Raw genomic sequence first — 21,339 nt, 5'->3', positions numbered from 1 at the left:
AAAAGGGGAAAGGGAAAAATTGAGTCATTGTACCCATTTCTGGTTTTTGAACCCAATGAAAACCCTAGGTAAGTTTTAAAGAATATCTCAATTTTTCTTTAATTTTACATAGATCCATAGTGATTACTAATTAATGTATTTTGCAGGTATCCTTATTGCAATCAAGTTTTGATGCATTTTTATTTACGTCGAGTTCAAAATCAAATGTAAAGTTGAAAAAATTAAAGAAATTAGAGGTCTACTGTAACGCCTCGAATCTGGTACCCAGAATGCTACACGGTGCTCATTACCTCGAAGGATCACAAGATAACCCATGACTGATATCTGTAACTGGGCACTGCATCATATACTATATAAATGCATAAAAAGATTGAAAGGCTAAAAGGCCATAAGGTTCAAATATCCGATAAAATAAAACATCTGGAAATACGGTATATCAATACCAAACAAACTGAAATAACTGTCTGAACATGCTATAGTCTGGAAGCCTCTAAACTATTTAAAAACTGTGGAATTGATGGGAAATTTCCCCAACTAACTCCGGACTACTTAAATAATAAAGTAATAAAATAATTATGCTATCCTCGAATGATGAGGACTCACTACTAGTTTGGCTGCTAAACTTCTGATCTACTAAGGATGCTCTAGAGCTCGTGCTTCTAATATAATGGTATAAAAATACCATAACGCAAATGCGTCAGTACTATTAAATGTACTGGTATGCAAGTGAGGTAGGCTGAATGCAAGGGGTTTATATGTATGAACAATACTAACTAACTAAATAACATGAACTGAGAACACATGCATGAATACGTGAACTATAACTGAGATCATGACATCACTGAATCTGAATACTTTTAACATAAGTTTTTGTATAACTGATATACTATTATCTAAATAACTGTGTCTGACAGTCCTATTTCTGATGGAATTAGATGAGTTCCGTACTGAGATAAGTGACTGTATCGGATAGTCCTAAATTTTGTAGAACTATCTGAGTTCTATTACTGAGATTGAGACTGAGACTGTAACTGTGGGGAGTAGTCATCTGACTGAAAATCCCTAAATGAGATAATTTAATTGAGTTGGGGTCCAATCTATAACCCCAATTGGGAGGGTGTCAATACCACACCATTGGTAAGGACAAGCTGTGAGTAATCTCTCATCTAACAAGTACTCTAAGGAGAACGGTGGGACCCTCATCTAACAGGTTAAGTCACCTCATCAACCCACATCTAACAGGTTAGAGTCTCAATTTACGCTGGCTACGTAGTTCTGGAGAGCAAGGATTTCTTCTAAGAATCACACCCTCTACTTGTGGGTGAGTTCCCATCCTTAGGCTCACTCGGTGCTAAATCCCACGTCCATATGATTAGACACTGAATTAATTATACTGAACTGATTAGACTGAGTTCACTAAGTTCCATTGACTGATGGAATATTATTGAGATCTAATAACTGACTGAGATTACTGAGATTTCCTGAGTCATGAGACTGACTGAATTCTACTGAACATGGCTTGACTGAGAGTATCTTAAAAAATAATACTGGCTCTAGGAACACAACTAAATTATCAGGTACAAGTACCCCCATGACTCGATAGCATGAAACTGACAAGACATGACACTTCCTAGACTCACGACCATAATCAACAATCCATAATACAATCATCGGGGAATTTCATGCGGCACTTGATTATCATGGTTTGGTACATGAATAGGGCTAATCTCCTGAACAATCCATCAAATAATTTCAATGCATAACAATAACATGGAAGTCATTTTGAACATAAGGTTAAAGCATGGGTTCATCAATTTGGTCATAATTGAGTCCTAAAGCATGATTCTTATTCTCTTGGGCATTTTATGAAACACATTGCATGCACAACCTTAGGCTTAGGCATATACACTAGTTCATACATGATGGTTACTTTAGTCAACTCAATTTAAAAGTTTTCGAACCCACATACTAGCATAATTTCATGAAAAGTACATAAAGACTCCAACTTCAGATTCATACAACCACATCAACATAATTAAAATCAACTCACCACATAGGAATTATAATTCATGAGTTTCAAATGGGATTCTTGAGCTTAATGGGTGAAAGAAAGTCATGAATCAACACTTTACATACCTGGGTGGATAATTTCTCAAAGATTGGTGGAGGAAAGCTTGAATTCTTGACTTGGGATTAAACACCTAGGCTTTCTTGTTCTTGGGGATTGATCTTTGATATAAACCCTAATTTGGTGTTGTGGATGAATAATGAAGTTATGAGCTTTGGTCTTGTATAATTAGGGGTCAAAATGGTTGAAAAAAGACCTAAATACCCTTTTAAAATGGCTTAAAATTGCTGATCAGAAGTGGCGACGGTTTGGGAGATGGTCCGTCGCTGGCTCGACGGTCCGTTGGTCCATCCCATCGTACTTGGCTAGAACCCGAACTTCCTACCTCATCTGCAATGGTTTGGGCGATGGTCCATCGCTAGCTCAACGGTCGGTCAGTCCTGACCGTCGTACTTGGCCAGAAGATAGGTTCATTGCCTTAGACGCGATGGCTTGGGTGATGGTCCATCTCTAGCTAGATGGTCCGCCGGCCTGACCATCACTTCTGGGCAATTCCGATAGTTCTCTGTAAAATATCCATAACCTTTTAGTCCGATACCAGATTTGAACGAAATTGGTATCGTTAGAAAACTAATTCAATTTCTCACATGATAAAAAATCAAAATTGGGGAAATTCTATCTGATTTAAACATTAATTATTTAGGGAAGTCACCACTAACTCTTCTAGATACTAGATTTGACTTAAAGAAATTTTAGGGTATTACATCTACTAATCTTTTTTTTATTTTCCTTTATATTTTTTTACATGTGGTGTGCTTATTGAAAACAATATAAGTGTTTGGTTTAATATTTGTATTTAGGGTTTTCTTGGGGATTTCAGTAATGTTTTTTGGGGGTTTTCGAGAAATTCAGTGATATAGTTTTGATTTTTTTAGGTATTGGGGTATTTCAATTATAAAAATTGGATTTATTTGAGGATTTGACTAATTTAGGGTTATTTCGGTAATTTTAAAGTTAAGGGCTTTTTAGTTATTTTCTCGTTGTTTAGAATATTTGGTGTTTTTGAAGGATATATAATGGATGACTTTATTTTAACTTGTTTTTATCATGGAGGGATTACTGAAGCCGACGCTAACCCTATTTATAAAAATGATTTAGATATCTTTGTTGTTTCTATTGATAAAGACCACTTCAGCCTTGTTGAGTTTCTTTTCTACACCAATGATCCTTGGAACACAAAGTTGAAGGGGTTTTACTGTCAACACATAGATTGTGGTGAGTTATTTCATATTACTTATGATAGAAAGTTGTTAGACTTTGTGAAAGATATAAAAGATGGTGATGAAGTTGATGTATTTGTTGAACATGACATTGATGATTATCTTGAGGTTGTGTCAACCTCTATTTGTCTTTTAGAAGGGTCAGAGTGTAATAATTTTTTTAAATATGTTATAGGTAGTAATAGTAATGAAGATAGGGGGATTAATCTAGATCTGGATGGAAATGATATAGATTTGCCTAGTGAATCAGGTGGAGGTGAAATCCCTGATGAGGATAGTTCAGACATTGATGAAGACTTGAAAGCCTTTAGGTCTGAAAGTAGAAGAAAAATAAACCCAAGAAAAAAATCAAAAGCACCTGAACAAATACCAATTAGTGAAGCTGGTATTGAAAAAGGTTTTCAAGACATTGGCAAAAATAAGAAAGATAGATATATGGGTAGATTAGGAGGTGACGAAGAGTACATTGATAGTTCAGACTATGACAATATTAATAGCATTGATTTGTTAGATGAGGATGTTGTTGTGGGTGTTGATTTACCAAGAAGAAGAAGTAGTAGTAAAATTATGTATGATGATGATTGTGGTGTTGTTATTTTTGAACTTGGTATGATTTCTAATGGTGCTACAAAATTCAGAAAAGCTTTGGAAAGTTATGCAGTAGAAAACAAAGTTTAGATTGTTTTAAAACCTAATGAAGCTCATAGAGTGAGGGCTAATAGTAATTTTAAGGAAAAATTTAGTTGGTTATGTTATGGTGCACTTGACAGAGATTCAGGTAATTTCTTGATAAAAAATATAATCCAGTGCATAAGTGTACTACATCAAAAAAGAACAGGATATGTACAACTAAATTTGTTGCCAACAGATTCAGGGATAAAATTAAACAACCATCTTTGAGGATTTAGGAAATATAAGAATTGTGCAGGGAGAAATTAAGATTGTATATAGGTAGAACTGTCTATTATAAGGCAAAATTACAGGTTGTGAGGGAGTCTTTAGGATATTAGAAGATAGAGTTTGCAAGATTATGTGATTATGCTGAGATGATAAAACAGACTAATCCTGGAAGTTTTGTTTAGCTGAGAATGGACAGTGAAACTATCCCAGGTAAAAATTTGTTTGTGTATTTCTATGTTTGTTTTGATGCATTAAAGAAAGGGTGGATAGAAGAATGTAGAAGAATTATAGGGTTTGATGGATGTTTCTTAAAAAATGCTTGTAAGGGTAAGCTTCTAGTAGCAGTTGGGAAGAATAAAAACAATCAGATATTTCATAAAGCCTAGGCAATTATGGACAAGGAAGCTAAGCATAGTTGGAGTTTTTTCATCAAATATTTAAAAGAAGACCTATAGTTGGGTACTAGAGCATGTCTCACTGTGATGGCTAATATACAGAAGGTAATATTTAATTATTTTCTTAATTGTAAATTATTTAAAATACTTAATATATTTGCTAGTTACTTTAACTATTTTTTGTTTTTTAGGATTTTCATGTTGTTGTTTTTGAGTTGTTACCAAATACTAAAGTTAAAAAAGGTTCTAGACACATTTGGTCCAACTGGAGTCAAGTGTAGAAAGCAAAAAAAGGGGAAAACAGATTTGGAGATGTTCCAATGCAAGTTTTGAAGTAAAGTTTAAAGAGGAACTTGATTACATGAGCCAACTTGGTCTCCTAGGTAAGGATATTAATGGTGATTTATTGCATTATCCTAGGAAGTCATGGGTTAGGGCATTATTTAGAGAATATTTTTAGTTGGTGTTGAAAATAACGTGTGAGACCTTTAATTCATGGATCTTAGATAGTATACACAAATCTATTATTACCATGTTGGAAGAAATTGGGGGGAAATCATGACTAGAACAATGGAGATGATTAAGATTTCCAACACTTGGATATGTGATATTGCACCTATGGCTAGACTTATATTGGAGAAGAATAAGGACCGAGATAGGGATTTCAAGGTTCTTTTGAATGTTGATGTTGGATTTAAGATTGGAGAAAGAGAATATGGACATACAATGAACACAACTAGTAGGACTTGCAGGTGTAGAACCTGGCAGGTGAGAGGCATTTCTTGACAACATGCTATTTGTGTATTGTATCATATTGAGAGGAGCGTAAACTTTATGTGGAGCATTGGTATAAGAAGAAAACTTTCATAAATTCTTATAGTCACTTCATCCAACCAATCTCCAAAATGAAGATGAGGCCTGAAATAAATAATCCAAAGATTGAGCCTCCTGAACCTAAGAAAATGTCTCGTAGGCCTACAAAAGATAGAAAGGGGGGAAAGCAGGGACCAAAAAAGAAATATGAAAATTTTTCCAAAGAAGGGGAGAAAATAACATCTTTCAAGTGTCATCAACAAGGCAATAACAGAAGATATTGCAAGGTAAAATAGTCAGTTTACATTTGATTTTAAAAGTTGATTTTTCCATATATTAACTGTTATGTTTGAGTTTTTAGGTTCCTGATCCAAATCAACAAGAAAACAAGTTTACTGGTCAAAGTTCTCAAGGAAGTAGCCATCCTGGAAACTCAGGCCAACCTTCACCAACATCCACAAAAAAATCAGCACAATCTAGTTCAAGTCAATAGATACTAACATGTTCAAGCCAAGTTGTATCTTCAACTACAGTTTATGTTGATACAATAAGAGTTAGGAGCTTCAAGAAAGTTATAGGATCAACTTTGTGTGGTGATAAAACAATCCCTGTTACACAAGGAATCAAGAGTCAACTACTTCTTAAAAGAAGAGAAAATGTTGGACAAAAGAGAAGAGAGTTGCAAGTACAGAAGATGCTGGAGAAGGTGGATCAAAAAGGCTAAAGAATGCTGGATTTGGGATCTACACTTGTGAAAAGGAACCCAAATATTGAAGGTTTACACTTGTGCAAAGGGAACCCAAATATTGAAGGTAACTCAAACTTTGTTTCTTTAAGAAAAAGTAAATGGCTAAGTAAATATACTAAACATTGTTTCTTTTTTCTCAAAAAATAGTCAGGGACATCAAGCCAAATGATCCTACAAATTGGTGCAACTTACAAGGATGCAAGTTCTACAGGAGTTGGTATTTAATACAAGCCTAGAGGCTTGAGATGGAAAAACGGAGATGTTGTCACCACTAATAAGTTGCAACAGATGGCAAACAAAAAGAAGGAGCAGTTGTAGTCAAGAAGAAGTATCTCATGTTAATTATGTGTTATGCATTTTGTTCTGTAATTTGGAGTACCAAACAAACAATTAGTTTATGTTGTTCCTTTGAATCTTCTAGTGATAGCAGTAAATAATTAGTTGCTTAGATTTTGATGTTTGTTAATACAAGTTATGCAAACTTTGAGCTCAATTTAGAGCATAGTTATGAAGGTGACTATTGTGTAAGTTTGTGCTCAATTTGAAGCATAGTTATGAAGTTGTATTGATATTAGTTTGAGCTCAATATGAACCATGTATAAGAAAATGATTTTGGTGCTACTTTGTTGTGTTGATTGTCTACTTTGACAATATCTTTTATTGTAAGTCATTGACCACAATGTTACGAATGCTTAAGCCCAAGCCAAAATAAACTTTTCATTAAATAAAGTTATATAGCCAAGATTACAAAAAAATACTACAGCCAAATAGCGGCCAAATACACATCAAAATAGTACAACTAAACCACCATGAAAATCAATAATTTTGGTACATCACACCTTTAGTAATTACACCATAAAAAGTTTAGCAATTAGAATTGAACATCCATATGCCCAACAACACCAAACCAATTGCAATGATGCCAAAAATGTAGTACCTTATTGCTTGATTTTGTTTCTTTTTAAAGGCCTTGACTTTCTTCAACAAACCCTAAATTACCCGATTTTCTTGTGAAGGGTGTCATTCATCATACCATTCAATGTAATCACAACCATCCAATTTTTATGAAAATAAGACCACAGTTACAAAACAATTACAAGTCAATAATTAATCACCTAATTAAATAAAAATATATTACCTTTAAAATCTATAAGTAAAAAACCTACGACCTAGAATTTGTTACGTCCAAGAAGTTTTCAATAATGCTTCATGACCACACTTACAATATTAAAAATCTTTATCACAAAAAATCATAAAATACAAGTTCGACATTGTCAAGTTCAGTTGGAAAATATGAAAAAAGATAAAGAAGAAACAAAATACAGATAATTTGAAGAATTTGGATAGAGAAAAGAAGATGAAGAAGAAAAAGATTTGGAAATTTATGGAGTAATTTTACAATTGGGAATAGGAAGAAGATGAATATATAAGGGAATGGGAAAAAATAATCATTGGGGGCCAAGTCAGCAAAACTGGTGCTTCAACGCGCCTTGGGTGCGTGAATTACATATGAACTGCCAACAAGGCCAAAAGTGTCAAAATGACATATTAGGTGGCTATTTTAAGTGTTTAAAGTGAACACCGTCTACTTTAAGTGCAAAAGTGAAAGATATCTACAACTTTAAGTGCTTGTCGATGAGTTCTGCCATTAACAAAATGAATTATAGAATTGATAATGTAACGACCCGAGCTAGGGCTCTGGCCTCAATGGTCATCTCGAACCACATAGACCCAAGAAATACCATAGTATACTATTAAAAGCATAATCCATACATAATCAAAGTGCAGAAGATATAATGGAAATTCAATGGAAATTTATAATACAACTGTGTCAATAAAATATGACGATACAATACTCAACTACCGTCTATGAAGCCTCTAATGAGAACTAACTATCTAGACCGGGACAAAGACCCCAGCTGGACCATACACTGAAAGACTCAATATATAAGTAAAGGCCTTTCAAAAGACGGATGGCTCACCCATTTCTGTCATATCCCAAGTGTTATACTAATGTTATCAACCGTGGGATTAGACCGCAGATGTTGAAATATAGGGGGTCAATACACAAGGTATTGGTATGTAGAAAAATCCAAAAACAAAATATATTTTTACACAACATAGGTGAGAGCATTTCATAAAATCATGTCAGCATAAAATAATTAAAAATACATAGGCATAATCAATAGGCTTTAAAAAAAAAATTTAAATATCAACTCAACTCTTTGTCTTACTTCTGAGCTATAAGGTACACCCTACATTTCTACAATTACCACGGGCTATATAAAATTCTCCGTTAACTCGGAAGCCAATCCCCTAATCCAAGTTTGTCGCAAGAATTGGAGTTCATAAAATTGGTTATACCCACATGTGAGCATATCGTAGGAATACCCCCATGTGAGATGTCCTAATTATCCTCCCATGTAGGATAACATATCATACTTCCCCCATCGGCAAAACACGATTTGGGGCTACGAGTTATATAAACTCAATCCTTCTTTGGGTAACCATCTAACTCTTTTTAAGCCCAATTTTAATTCTTTAAAATCATGCTTCTTGCTTTTCAAACATTCAATTCTTCTTTTTTTAAGGGCATATCATCACTGGGTATCGTCGTACCCAGACTTGCAAGTCACTCATATCATATCAAATCCACAGCCCTTCTCTTTAAGAACATGTAAATGACCACTAAAAGATTTATCAAATCATAAGAGAGTTCTTATTATCAAAAGAATATGAAGACTGATTCAAACCACTCTCTTAACAAGACTTAACACGTGGTGGTAAATACATTCATTCAACACATGTATTACTTTTAGTTAAGACACAAAATCCTTTAGCATTATAAATGTCCCCTTTGAAAATGTGCAAACGACAATGCATAATAGTTAAAGAGACATTAGTTATACATAAATATCATGATCAAAAAATGGCTCTTAAGTCATGCTCTCAAAACAATTAATAATTCATGCCATGCAAAGACCATAATTTCATCATGGGGAATGGAATTTTACAAATTCCATTCAAAACTCACTTTCGAACTCGAATCTCATATGCACGAGATTATAAATCAATCTTATCGAAAAAAACCATAACAATTATATACTTTTCATCGAATTGGGTCCATGATTCATGCGCTTAAAACAATTTCTCAAAACTCATTACATATAGAAATACATATATAACTTTAAAGCTTGTAAAAATTATAAAACCTATGTCCATGAGATTTAGAATAGCTCCACATACCTTAAGTTCCTTATCTTGGAGGATGAACCCTAATTTTGATGATTTCTTGAAGAATCTTGATCTTGGAAAGCTTGAATTCTAGATTACTTAGGGAAAAAGAATTGAATTTGTTCTTGGGATCTTGAGAGTTTATTGGAGAAGAAGGGAAAAGAATGCCCGAACGCCCCAAGTCATGTTATGAATGATTGGGTTAAGGGGAAAAAAACCCAATTACCCTTCTGAAAATTCTAAATCCATAACTGCATTTTGCATGCCCACCGTGACGCGGTCTTATCGTGGTGGCTTACTGGTTCGGACGAAAATGGTCATAAATTTTTTCCCAGGTATCAGATTAAGGCAATATTTGTATCATTGGAAAGCTGCCTCAATTATCAACAATTTGGTGGGTATTGAGCTAAAAAAATACATATGTATCAAAATCTATACACCTTTAAAGTTGACTTTTGTAGAATCAAATACCAACTTTGGACGAATCAAAGGCTCTTTGCTCAACTTTGCTCTAAGTGATTTCTCTGAATATTTTCACCTAATAAGCACTTCATACACAAGGATAAAGATCATGACACATGCATTCAAATTATAAATCAAGAACTGGACAAAAACACCTTCACCTCGATGCGATGTACGTGCCAAAGGAAATGTCACCACGACGCGGCCCTATCCCGGTGACTTGCTGGATTCGTGATCCAAACATGACCAAACCTTGTTTGAAACTTCCTTGAGATATTCTTCTCATATACTTGAACATGAATTAACTAAAAAACTAATGTATTGCTGTTGAGAAGACCGAAATGAAAATTTTCGAAGTTTAGGGGTCTTGAAGATGACTAATCCCCCAACACTTAGTAAAAATTTCAAGCCTTAAGCCTCTTAAGCATGCATCGAAAAACTAAATTAAGCTAAAAATAGTACGGGGTATTACAGTTTGGGTTCGTAAACGTAGGAAAGATGATTTAACTTTAGCTTAAAAGTGCAGGGTATTACATTATCTCCCCATTTGGATTATTTGTCCCCAAATTATGGGTTGGAACTTGTTAAAGCTCTAAAAATTTTGAATAAAGAACGTAACCTCGCACTGAACATTTTTCTTCAACCGAAAATGTAAAGGCATCAAAAAAGACTCATGATAACCCCTAGTAAAACGCATAAGCACAAAGCATGAGGTAATGAAACCTTACATAAGGATGATCTTGCACATAAGTTCTATGAATCATAATCATCACAACCTAAGGCATAAGTTTATTTGGTGATAATAGCCCAGATTTACATTGGTAAAATCATGTAATGAGATTTCACAGCAGATAGGAATAGAAACATTCTCTACTTTACATGATACAACACATTGACTTACACTTAGAGACACTTCTTGGCTATGCCCCAACATTGAATAACATACTTCATCATTTCCAACTTACAATTCTCCCATCATACATCTAACCACAAGATTTTGAATCCTATTGCATGGTATTTCTATGTTGAAGCCTAACTCAGAGGAAAGAGGTTCTAGCTTAAGTTGTGGGACCTCATGCTCTACATCCCTTTAGGAGTATTACTTCACCTTATCACTATCATCAAACACCCTTTTTTTAATTTAGGGATTACTAACCACATAGAATATGGGTTATGTTTTTAACAATCACAACATTCAAGCCTATCATTACTAAACCCACTTCATGGATCTCCACACTAAGACTAGCAAATTCAATCACTCTCTCAAAGATTTTTGCCACATATCTTCTTCCTAGCTATTTCACATAATGAAAGTTCATCTCCTTCTTTCCCCATTCACCTATAACCTTATCTAAAGAAATTACATACAAATTTTCACATCCCAAAACATCTACTCCCCTTTCCTAAGTCAATACTACTCTTCCATAACTACTATCATATTACTATTCCAAGAGTCATTGAGAGACCCAAGCAAATGCATCAAGAAAGGAGTAAAAGACCATATATTTATTGCACTACTCAAGGTGAGATATGAGATAAAGATACAATATAATAGACACGAAGTTCTCCATATATCAAGTGTCTAGATCATAAGTAAAGAGTCATTCCGTCATAAACACAACACAACATGGATTCTTAGGACTAGGCACGATGTGAAAATAGGAGAGCATATACCATGAGTGGTATAACATAAAGACGGAACTCATGGGGTCAACAACTGAGACAAGGATTGCCACTCAAAGCTATTGCTTCTCATTTTTAAAGCTGAGATAGTCATGAGTTTGCATAAATTTTATCACTTTGGCTAAACCCGACATAGAATGAATTGGTGACATATAGAAACATGTTTTCTTAGGACCAAGCATGATGTGAGACATGGATTTTCTTATAGATCATGAGTAACATCACATAGAGCTTGAATACTTGAAAGATTGGATTACTGAGACATCATTGCTTCTAGTTTGGAGGTAGGATCATAACATAAATTGCATAGATAACTCGGACCTTGGGCATAGGCATGATTTCAATGCATAAGGCATTGACATATGTCCATTCAAGTTGAGGTAGGAAGAGCTTCCTTGAATAGGAATTGATTTATCATGATTCTTATTTTAAACTTGGCACCACAAGAAAATTTGGGAACTATCTTAATTCATCATCTCCCCCTTAGATCAAAGTCACAATCATAGACTTGCGGACATACCGTCACATCAAATCGATAGCCACAACTCTAAACAAAAAAGGGATATCACCATATATATAAATGCTAAACTCTCCCTGATAAACTATAGTTTGAAGGTATGGCATTTCGGGAATTCTACTCTTAACTTTTGTCGGCCTCTATATCCATCCTCCTATAACTCACACTCTCATGAGCATACACATCCACCCTCCTTATCACATAATGATCCATTCTCCATTACTTAACTCACTAACATTAGGTCTCTAATCACATAACTTACAACTTAAAATAAATTATAAAACTATACCAAAAGTGCATATTGCCTACCTATATTTCCTTAGTTTAACTATAATGAACACCATACAACAACTCCCCAGACATATCCATACTACAAAATTCAAGAACGTGGACTAGGTACACATGACACTTATACATATAAAACCTTATCTAACAACATGCTAACTAGGGGCTTCAACTTATTCTTATATACTCACTCTCTTATCCACTTAATGATTCAACCATAATTTATGTTTTTACTTTTGTTCTCATGTATATATATACATCAATTGTCCATTGATTTTTCCACAAGTTGCCAATCTAGGCTATTGCACACATTAAATCTAGCCAACTACTTACTCCCATAAAACATGCATCATTAATCCTAAGCTAGTATTCTTATCACCACCATCCACATCTAAAGTTCAATCCTATAGTCTACAATAAATCATGTACCACCGATAAAGCATGCCACATATTATACTAGTCCATTAAATGGGGAAATCAACCCAAGGTTTCTCATTTCACCTAACTTTGGCCCACAAATTCATTCTCTCCACGACATCACTATCATACCTTATAATCTACCACACACCTTGTCACATGTATTACAAGTTTACAACTACTAGAGAAAAGACCAATTAAGGAGGTAAAGTCACATAATGAGGATAGTCGATCTTAATCTTATTATATATCCCATTACGATCTTATCAACCTATTTCACTTTCTCAAATAATATTTACTTACCCATACATACACCCCTACTACCTTCAAGTTCCATATACACCAATGAATCTCTAACCCTACTTATTGACTGATTTACCCCTATCTATTTACTACCTATAAATGATTTCTACAACCACTATAACTATCCACTCCGAGCTTCTTCCCTATTTTGAATTAATAATATTCATAGCAAAATACTTCCTACACAAACTACCATACACTCTAAAAATATTGCTATAATATTAGCCAATCACCATAAAAGATAAAACCACCCCTCAGTCAAGGGTTATACAACTAAAACTATTTATTTATGCAAAAGTCACCCTCACTATGACTTCTAAACTTGTGACTTTATATCACCAATTTCTGGACCATCTCACTACCAATAGGTCATGACACTTTAACATATACTCCAAATAGGGTGGAAATATTGTTCCAACATTGATATATCTTATTACCCTTAAGAATGAGATATGCAACAAGAATTTTTAAAGGGGACTGGATATACTCCGTAACTCAGGCTGAAAAGCATGATTTCCTCAGGATAAAGATATGCACTTAAATCATTACACCTTGAAGCACTAATGGAATCCTCTCAAGTCCATGTTCTATCTCATAACCTTATGGGTAACTTAATTAGAAAGGATCGCATCATTCAAAATCTAAGTCTTTACGCTTAAATCGCCTAGACAATGAGACATATCAAATAATATTAGAGTGAGAAAAGAATTTGGATAACTTTTGTATGGACGATGCTATAGCACGAACAAAAGTATGAAAGAATAAGAAATAACTCCTAAATGCTCGGTAGCCTCCTGATTATAAGTGTGGTGCATAACATAGCCATAAGCAAGACACTGCTAGATAGAGCTTCGTAGACACCCTAGGACTATGAACCATGCTCTAATACCAAGTTTGTCATGACCTGAGCTAGGGCCCTGGATGCAACGGGCGTCCTGAACTACGACGGCTTGAGAAACCCCTTAGCATACTATCATAAACATAATCCATACATAATCAAAGTGCAGAAGATATAGTGAAAATTCAATGGAAATTTATAATACAACTGTCTCAACAAAATATGACAATATAATATTTAACTACTGTCTACGAATCCTCTAATGAGAACTAACTATCTAGATCGAGACAAAGCCCTCGGCTGGACCATACACTGAAAGACTCAAGATATATTGATGTGATGGACCGCGGGACTATACCGTAGAACCTGAAATATAGGGGGTCAATACACAAGGTACTGGTATGTAGAACAATTCAAAAATAAAATATATTTTATACAACATAGGTGAGAAAATTTCATAAAAGCATGTCAGCATAAAATAATTAAAAATACATGGGCATAATCAAAAGGCTTCAAAACATTTTTGTAAATCTCATCTCAACACTTTGTCTTACTTCTGAGCTAAATGGTGCATCCTATATTTCTACAATCCCATGGGCTATATGGAATCCTCCCTTAACTCGGTAGCCAAGCCCCCAATCCAAGTTTGTCGCAAAGATTATAGTTCATAAAATTGGTAATACCCCCATGTGAGAATATCATAGGAATCCCCCCATGTGAGATGTCCTCATTATCCTCCTATGTAGAATAACATATCATATGTCCTGCATCGATAAAACATGATATCGAGATACAAGTTATCTGAACTCAAGCCTTCTTCAGGTAACCAGCTAACTCTCTCTAAGCCTAATTTTAATTCTTTAAAACCATGCTTTATGCTTTTCAAACATTTAATTCTTCTTCTGTTAAGGGCATATCATCATCGGGTATCACCATACCTAAACTTCCAAGTCATTCATATCATATCAAATCCACAACCCTTTGTATTAAGAACATGTAAATGACCACCAAAAGATTTATCAAATCAAAAGAGAGTTCTTAGTATCAAAAGCATATGAAGAATGATGCAAAACACTCTCTTAGCAAGACTTTAACATGTGGTGGTCAATTCATTTATTTAACACATGTATTACTTTTAGTTAAGACACAAAAGCCTTTAGCATTAGAAATGACCCTTTTGAAAATGTACAAACAACAATGCATAATGGTTAAAGAGGAATTTAAACTCAAGAATTGCCACCATTCATAAACCAGCCCCAACATTAGTTATACATAAATCTCATGATCAAAAAGAGGATCATACATGCTCTCAAAAAAATTCATAATTTATTCCATGAAAAGAACATAATTTCTTCATGGGGAAGGAAATTTCACAAATCACATTCATAAATCACTTTTTGAACTCAAATAACATATGCACGAGATTATAAATCAATCTTATGGAAAAAACCCATGACAATTACATACTTTTCATTGAATTGGGTCCATGATGCATGTACTTAAAATAATTTCTCAAAAATCATTACATATATACACATATATAACTTTAAAGCTTGTAAAAATCATAAAACCTACGGCTATGAGATTTAGGATAGCCCCACGTACCTTAAGTTTCTTATCTTGGAGGATGAACACTAATTTTGATGCTTTATTGAAGAATCTTGATCTTGGAAAGCTTGAATTCTAGATTACTTGGGAAAAAAGAATTGAATTTGTTCTTTGAAAAGGGGAGGATTTTTCTTGAGAGTTTATTAGAGAAGAAGGGCAAATAATGCCTGAACTGATGCCCAAGTCCTGTTATGAACGATTGGGTTGAGGGGGAAAAGACCCAATTACCCTGGTGACATTTTTAAATCCCTAACTACATTTTTCATGCCCACTACAATGCGGTCTTATCGTGGTGGCTTACAGGTTCAGACAAAAATGGTCATAACTTTTTGCTCGGGTATCGGATTAAGGCAAAAGTTGTTTCATTGGAAAGCTGACTCAATTATCTACAATTTGGTGGGTTTTGAGCTAAAAAATTCACATATACTCCCTTCATTTCATAATAAATGAATTGTTGGATTTTGGTACACATATTAAGAAAAAAACATTAAAGACATCAATTTAACATAATTCCATTTTTACCCAAAAAAAAAAAAAAGTTGACCTTGTAATATCTTTTCAAAAGTTAATTGGTTGTCAAATCATAAGGGCATATTTAGAAGAAATTCAATGATTCACTTATTTTGAAACACCAATAAATACCCCAACAATTCACTTATTCTGAAATGAAGGGAGTATCAAAAGTTATACACGTTTGAAGTTGACCCTTATAGAATTAAATACCAAACTTTGGACGAATCAAAGGCTCTTAGATCAACTTTGCTCTAAGTGATTTTCATGAATATTTTTCACCTAATAAGCACTTCACACCCTATGATAAAGATCATGACATATGCATTCAAATTATAAATCAAGAACTCGACTAAAACACCTTCATCGCGATACGATGCTCATGCCAAATGAAATGTCATCGCGACGCGGCCCTATCGCAGTGACTTTTTTGGATTCATGATCCAAACAAGACCCAAAACTTGTCCGAATAATTCGAAACATCCTCGAGACATTCATCTCACATCCCCGAACATGAATTAACTAAAAAACTAACAACTTAGGGTCGGGGAGACTAAAATAAAAATTTTCAAAGTTTAGGGGTCTTGAAAATGACTAAACCCGCAACACTTAGTGAAAATTTCAAGCCTTAAGCCCCTTAAGCATGCAACTAAAAGTTGAATTAAGCTATTAATAGTATGGGTTATTACACTTCGAGTTCATAAACGTAGGAAAGATGATTTAACTTTAGTCCGAAAGTGCGGGGTGTTACAGATAAGACCCCTAAGCTTATATGTGCAAATAATATAAAGAATTTATTATCAAAACATAAATAATTTAAATAATTTACAGTACGGAAACAATAAAGAATGAATTAAATAATTAGCACATAAAAATACCACCCACCCTCTTAATTGAAATAATGAGTCTATCAAGGTTAGAACGTGATTGTATCATCCCCAGAAGAGTCATATTCTGTCATGCCTTATATTTACCAAGGTTAAAATAAAGTACGACTTACAAACTCAAAAATAATTGGTTTTTATACAAAGTAGCCACCTAATTTTTAAGAAAAAATCAGGAAACCTATTCAATAATTGACATCTATGACTTGTTTTTTTAATTTGTGAAAAACAGTTTTTATTCTAATAAGAGTCAAAATTATTCGAAGGAAAGAGGTTAGGCATCCTATAGAATCCATAAATGTGATACCAAATTAGACTAAATTTATCAAAAGAAGGAAGTAAAAAATATTTTTTTAATGTATAAATGTATAAAGTATGAATAAAAAATAATATAAAAATTTATGTGTGAAGAGGGCGTATCAATTACATAAGTAAAATATATTATCGTAAAACGTGTGAATGAAAGTTTGTAAAGATGTATAAAAATATAAAAATTGTATAAGAATATGTATGAAAGAGTAAAATATTTTTATAAAAGGAAAGAACTTTAGGTAATGAAATAAAGGTTTTTTTATATTGTATAAATGAAAAATATTCTTAAATAATACTTTTACTTGACAAAAATCAGGAGGAGAAACGATTACACAATATTTTTCTTTCTAATGTAAAGGTGTGAATTAATTGATTGAATACCTAAATCAATAAAATTCTTCTATATAAATTTTAACAGCCTAATTTTTGCCTAAATGCATTGTGAGGATTACAAATGTAAAGACATTCCTGCACAACAATCCAAAAATAAAATTTTATCTATGATTAATATTTGTACAATTGAAAGAATATATAAATAAAAAATGCAAACATAAAATTCAAAATCCTTTTTCGAACGCCATTTTTGAGAAGTATAACAACCTTTCTACTTCATCAGAGGTAGAGGTATGGACTGCGTACATCTTACCCCCCCCCAGACCCCACTAAGTGGGAATACACTGGGTTTGTTGTTGTTGTTGTTGTTGTTGTATTTTTGAGAAGTATGCCTACGAACCTGTATAAATACATGGTTGAAATTTTAGTAATGAACAAATAAATTGAAAGAAAAAATATTTTTACATATATGTATAAATGTATATATTAAAAAAGAACATTATTACAAAGAGGACTCAGATTAAGTTTTAGATTTGTCATGGCTACACATGATTACTCAAATTATTGATCGTTATAAATCACCTTGTAAACATATGAATCATAAAACTTTTTTGTTACCCTGACAAAATAAATATTTCGTCATTATGCAAATTTAATTACTTATTGTTACGTATTTGCATATATAATGTTCATCATTTTATTTTTGGAGGCCTCAAAAACTGATAAAAATTTATTCATTAGCCAATGTTAGTGTATTAATCTATTCAAAGGTAAACATTGTCCAAAAGGATACCTAAAAATAGTGGTACAACAATGGTGAATCAAAAAATAGTGGAGTTCACCAAAAAACACCTAATCGTTTTTGGAAATTCATAATTAGCGCAAAAGCAATCCAATAGAGAAACAAGATAATGCAAAATTAGTCTAAAAAATTAGCAAGTGATGTAATGGAGGTGAACCACAAAATAATCAAGAAAAACGATCAGGAAAAATAGTCCAACAATGAATGAAGTAACCACACAGTTAGCCAAAATGGCGAGACAGATCAACATCAGCACAAGTAGCAAGTAAGACTCATCAAAGGTGGTGCTTTCCAACCAAATCTCAACCAAAGTTTAGCAACTAGAACAAACCCAACAGATCGAAACAAGAAATAGAAAAATAATAACCACAATCAATAGAGACATAGATAAAACATATTTTCCCTTATATCTATATAATGTCAAAAATATCAAATCAGAGCAAAAGGGGCCGATAATGTTGCTTCCACAGTAGGGATGCCAAAACGATGAAATATTAAAAATGATGCTACTAGATGTTTATTCTTCGGTGAGGTAGCAATGTCATGGTGGTGGTGGTTTTTTTTTCATGAGATAACGACATTACTTCCCACGAGAAGCGACGGGAAAGAGAAGGGGGAAGAGGGCAACGTTGGTGGTGCTTGGTTGGATCTCACTAGTTATCAATTTCGGCAAGTTAGCGGTGGTGGAGGAACAAGGGGAAAAAGGGAGAGAAGGGAATGGAAAAAAGAAAGGAAAGAGGGGTAGTTTGGTGGTGGAGGGGTTTATTTCGAACTCCGAAGGAAGAGCAATGATGGAGTGGCATGACAGAGGTGTGGGAGAGGGAAAAAGAGGGCAATGACCAAGAAAGGAGACAGAGAGAGGCATGAAGCGTGAGAGAAAAATAAAAATTCGATTTTGTGAATATGTGTGTGTGTGTGTGTGAAAATGTAGTGGGAAAAAATAATAAAATCCTTCCCGTCTATATATAAAACAATTGTCTCTTCCTTGTACCCCCCCCCCCCCCAAAATAAAAGAAGCCCTTATTATCCTCTTAATATTATTTAGTTTGTAAGCTATTATCTATTGGATTTTCACCCTATTAACCAACAAATAAAATGTTATTATTCAAAATATAAAAATCATGTGTAGTCATGTCAAATGCTACCTTAAATAAAAGTGACAAGACCTTGACTTGACCGAATTATTGATTGTTATTTTAAAATAATTATCCAACTTATAACTACGGAGTGTATAAAATAATATAAAAAATAGATATTGGTATGCAATAAAAATATAAATAATAATAAATATATAATTATCTTAAAAAAATAAATTATATTGTAAATACTTAAAACTGTAGTATATGATAAAGGATCATAGTGTTATGTTGTGTATGTGTGTAGATGACTGTAAAAGAAATTAGAATGAGAATAGATTGATAAAGAACCTAATATTTATGAAATTGAAGAAAATTATCAATAAATTGAAAAAGTTAAAATATGACAATAAATTTGTAAAAATTCTAAAATAATGATAATTATCAATAAATTGTAAAAAATAATAATTGTGTTCTCTTTAATGGTCAGAGCCTAGAGGCTTTAATTTTAAGCACGGAGAGCCAAATTGGGTGTCAACAAGAACCATCTAACTCAAACCATTACCCCCATACATTTAGTCATTATAAGATACAGTAATCAATTAATCCACTCATAAACATAACATCCCTAAAACTAAGAAATAATATTAAGTGCAGCAAAATCCTTCAACAAGCTATTAAAATCCTCAAGATCTGAAAGTCATCATACAAGAACATTCTAAAATAAAAACTGAAATCTGAAATAATATCTCAAAATAATAATAACAAAAGTCATTGTCCAAAAGAGTGGACATGATCAAATGGGAAGATTTAATGGCTACCCGAAGATAGGTATTCACCCTTAAATAAAAAATTGTTGGTCATGAACTAAATTTGAGGTATTGTTTTAGTCTCCATAATGCTTTCTGCACTTAACCAAACGAAGAGCACGTGTATTATTAGTACAAATACTATGTACTGGTAGGTATCATCCGCTGACTTGACATAAAATCCACACCAAAAAATAAATCAAATAACAATGAAGACATTACAAGTAATTACACAAAAAATACCATTATCCACAGACTAACCTCCCACAAAACCAACTAATACGATAATATAAATCTTCATTCTATTTACACATGCATTCTACAGCCTTAAATCTATGATCAACCTCAACAAAAGAAGTTATATGACCCTCAACTTACCTTGAGTGTGACTTACCAAAACACATTTGTCTAATTATCTAACAACAATATGATAAAGTGGACCAAATATATAATTACACATTTTTTAAGCCCTTAATCAACTTTAAGGTTCATCCTTTTAGGTATATGATCAATTACCAAGTCTCTTCATTAATCACAAGTTGGTCGAAGGCCAATCATAGTTATTCAAATCATGGATAGGAATAGAAATCAAATTATATGTATAACTACAATTAAATCATAACCTACCTCAAACCAAGCCTCGAAAAGCATCATTCCACTTGAGTCTTTTATTTTCTTGCAATTTTATCTTGTTACTCATCTAGAAATAACAAAAAGGAATAATTTAATGGTTCGTTCTTCAATTTTGGACATTAAAAACATAAACCAACTAATTGCAGCCCATTAATAGTCACTCTAGGGGTTTTCACCCTTTAACCTACCCTAAATCACCGTAATTGATGATTACAAGAATGAATTCTACTCTAGAAAGTGTGTTCCAGTAACCTAGAGCCATTAATAAGTAATTTAAAGTCACCCATAAACAATCTACACAATATTATTAACCTAGGGTTAAATCATTAAATTCCACCATGATCCTGATTCTAATGATTAAAATAAATAATTACGCATTAGAATGGTGAAATAATCTTAGCTCAAGGAGAAACATCCAAAATATATAAA

The sequence above is a fragment of the Capsicum annuum genome, chromosome 3, assembly GCF_002878395.1.
Source record: "Capsicum annuum cultivar UCD-10X-F1 chromosome 3, UCD10Xv1.1, whole genome shotgun sequence".
Taxonomy (NCBI): domain Eukaryota; kingdom Viridiplantae; phylum Streptophyta; class Magnoliopsida; order Solanales; family Solanaceae; genus Capsicum; species Capsicum annuum.
Note: the sequence above shows the minus strand (reverse complement) of the source record.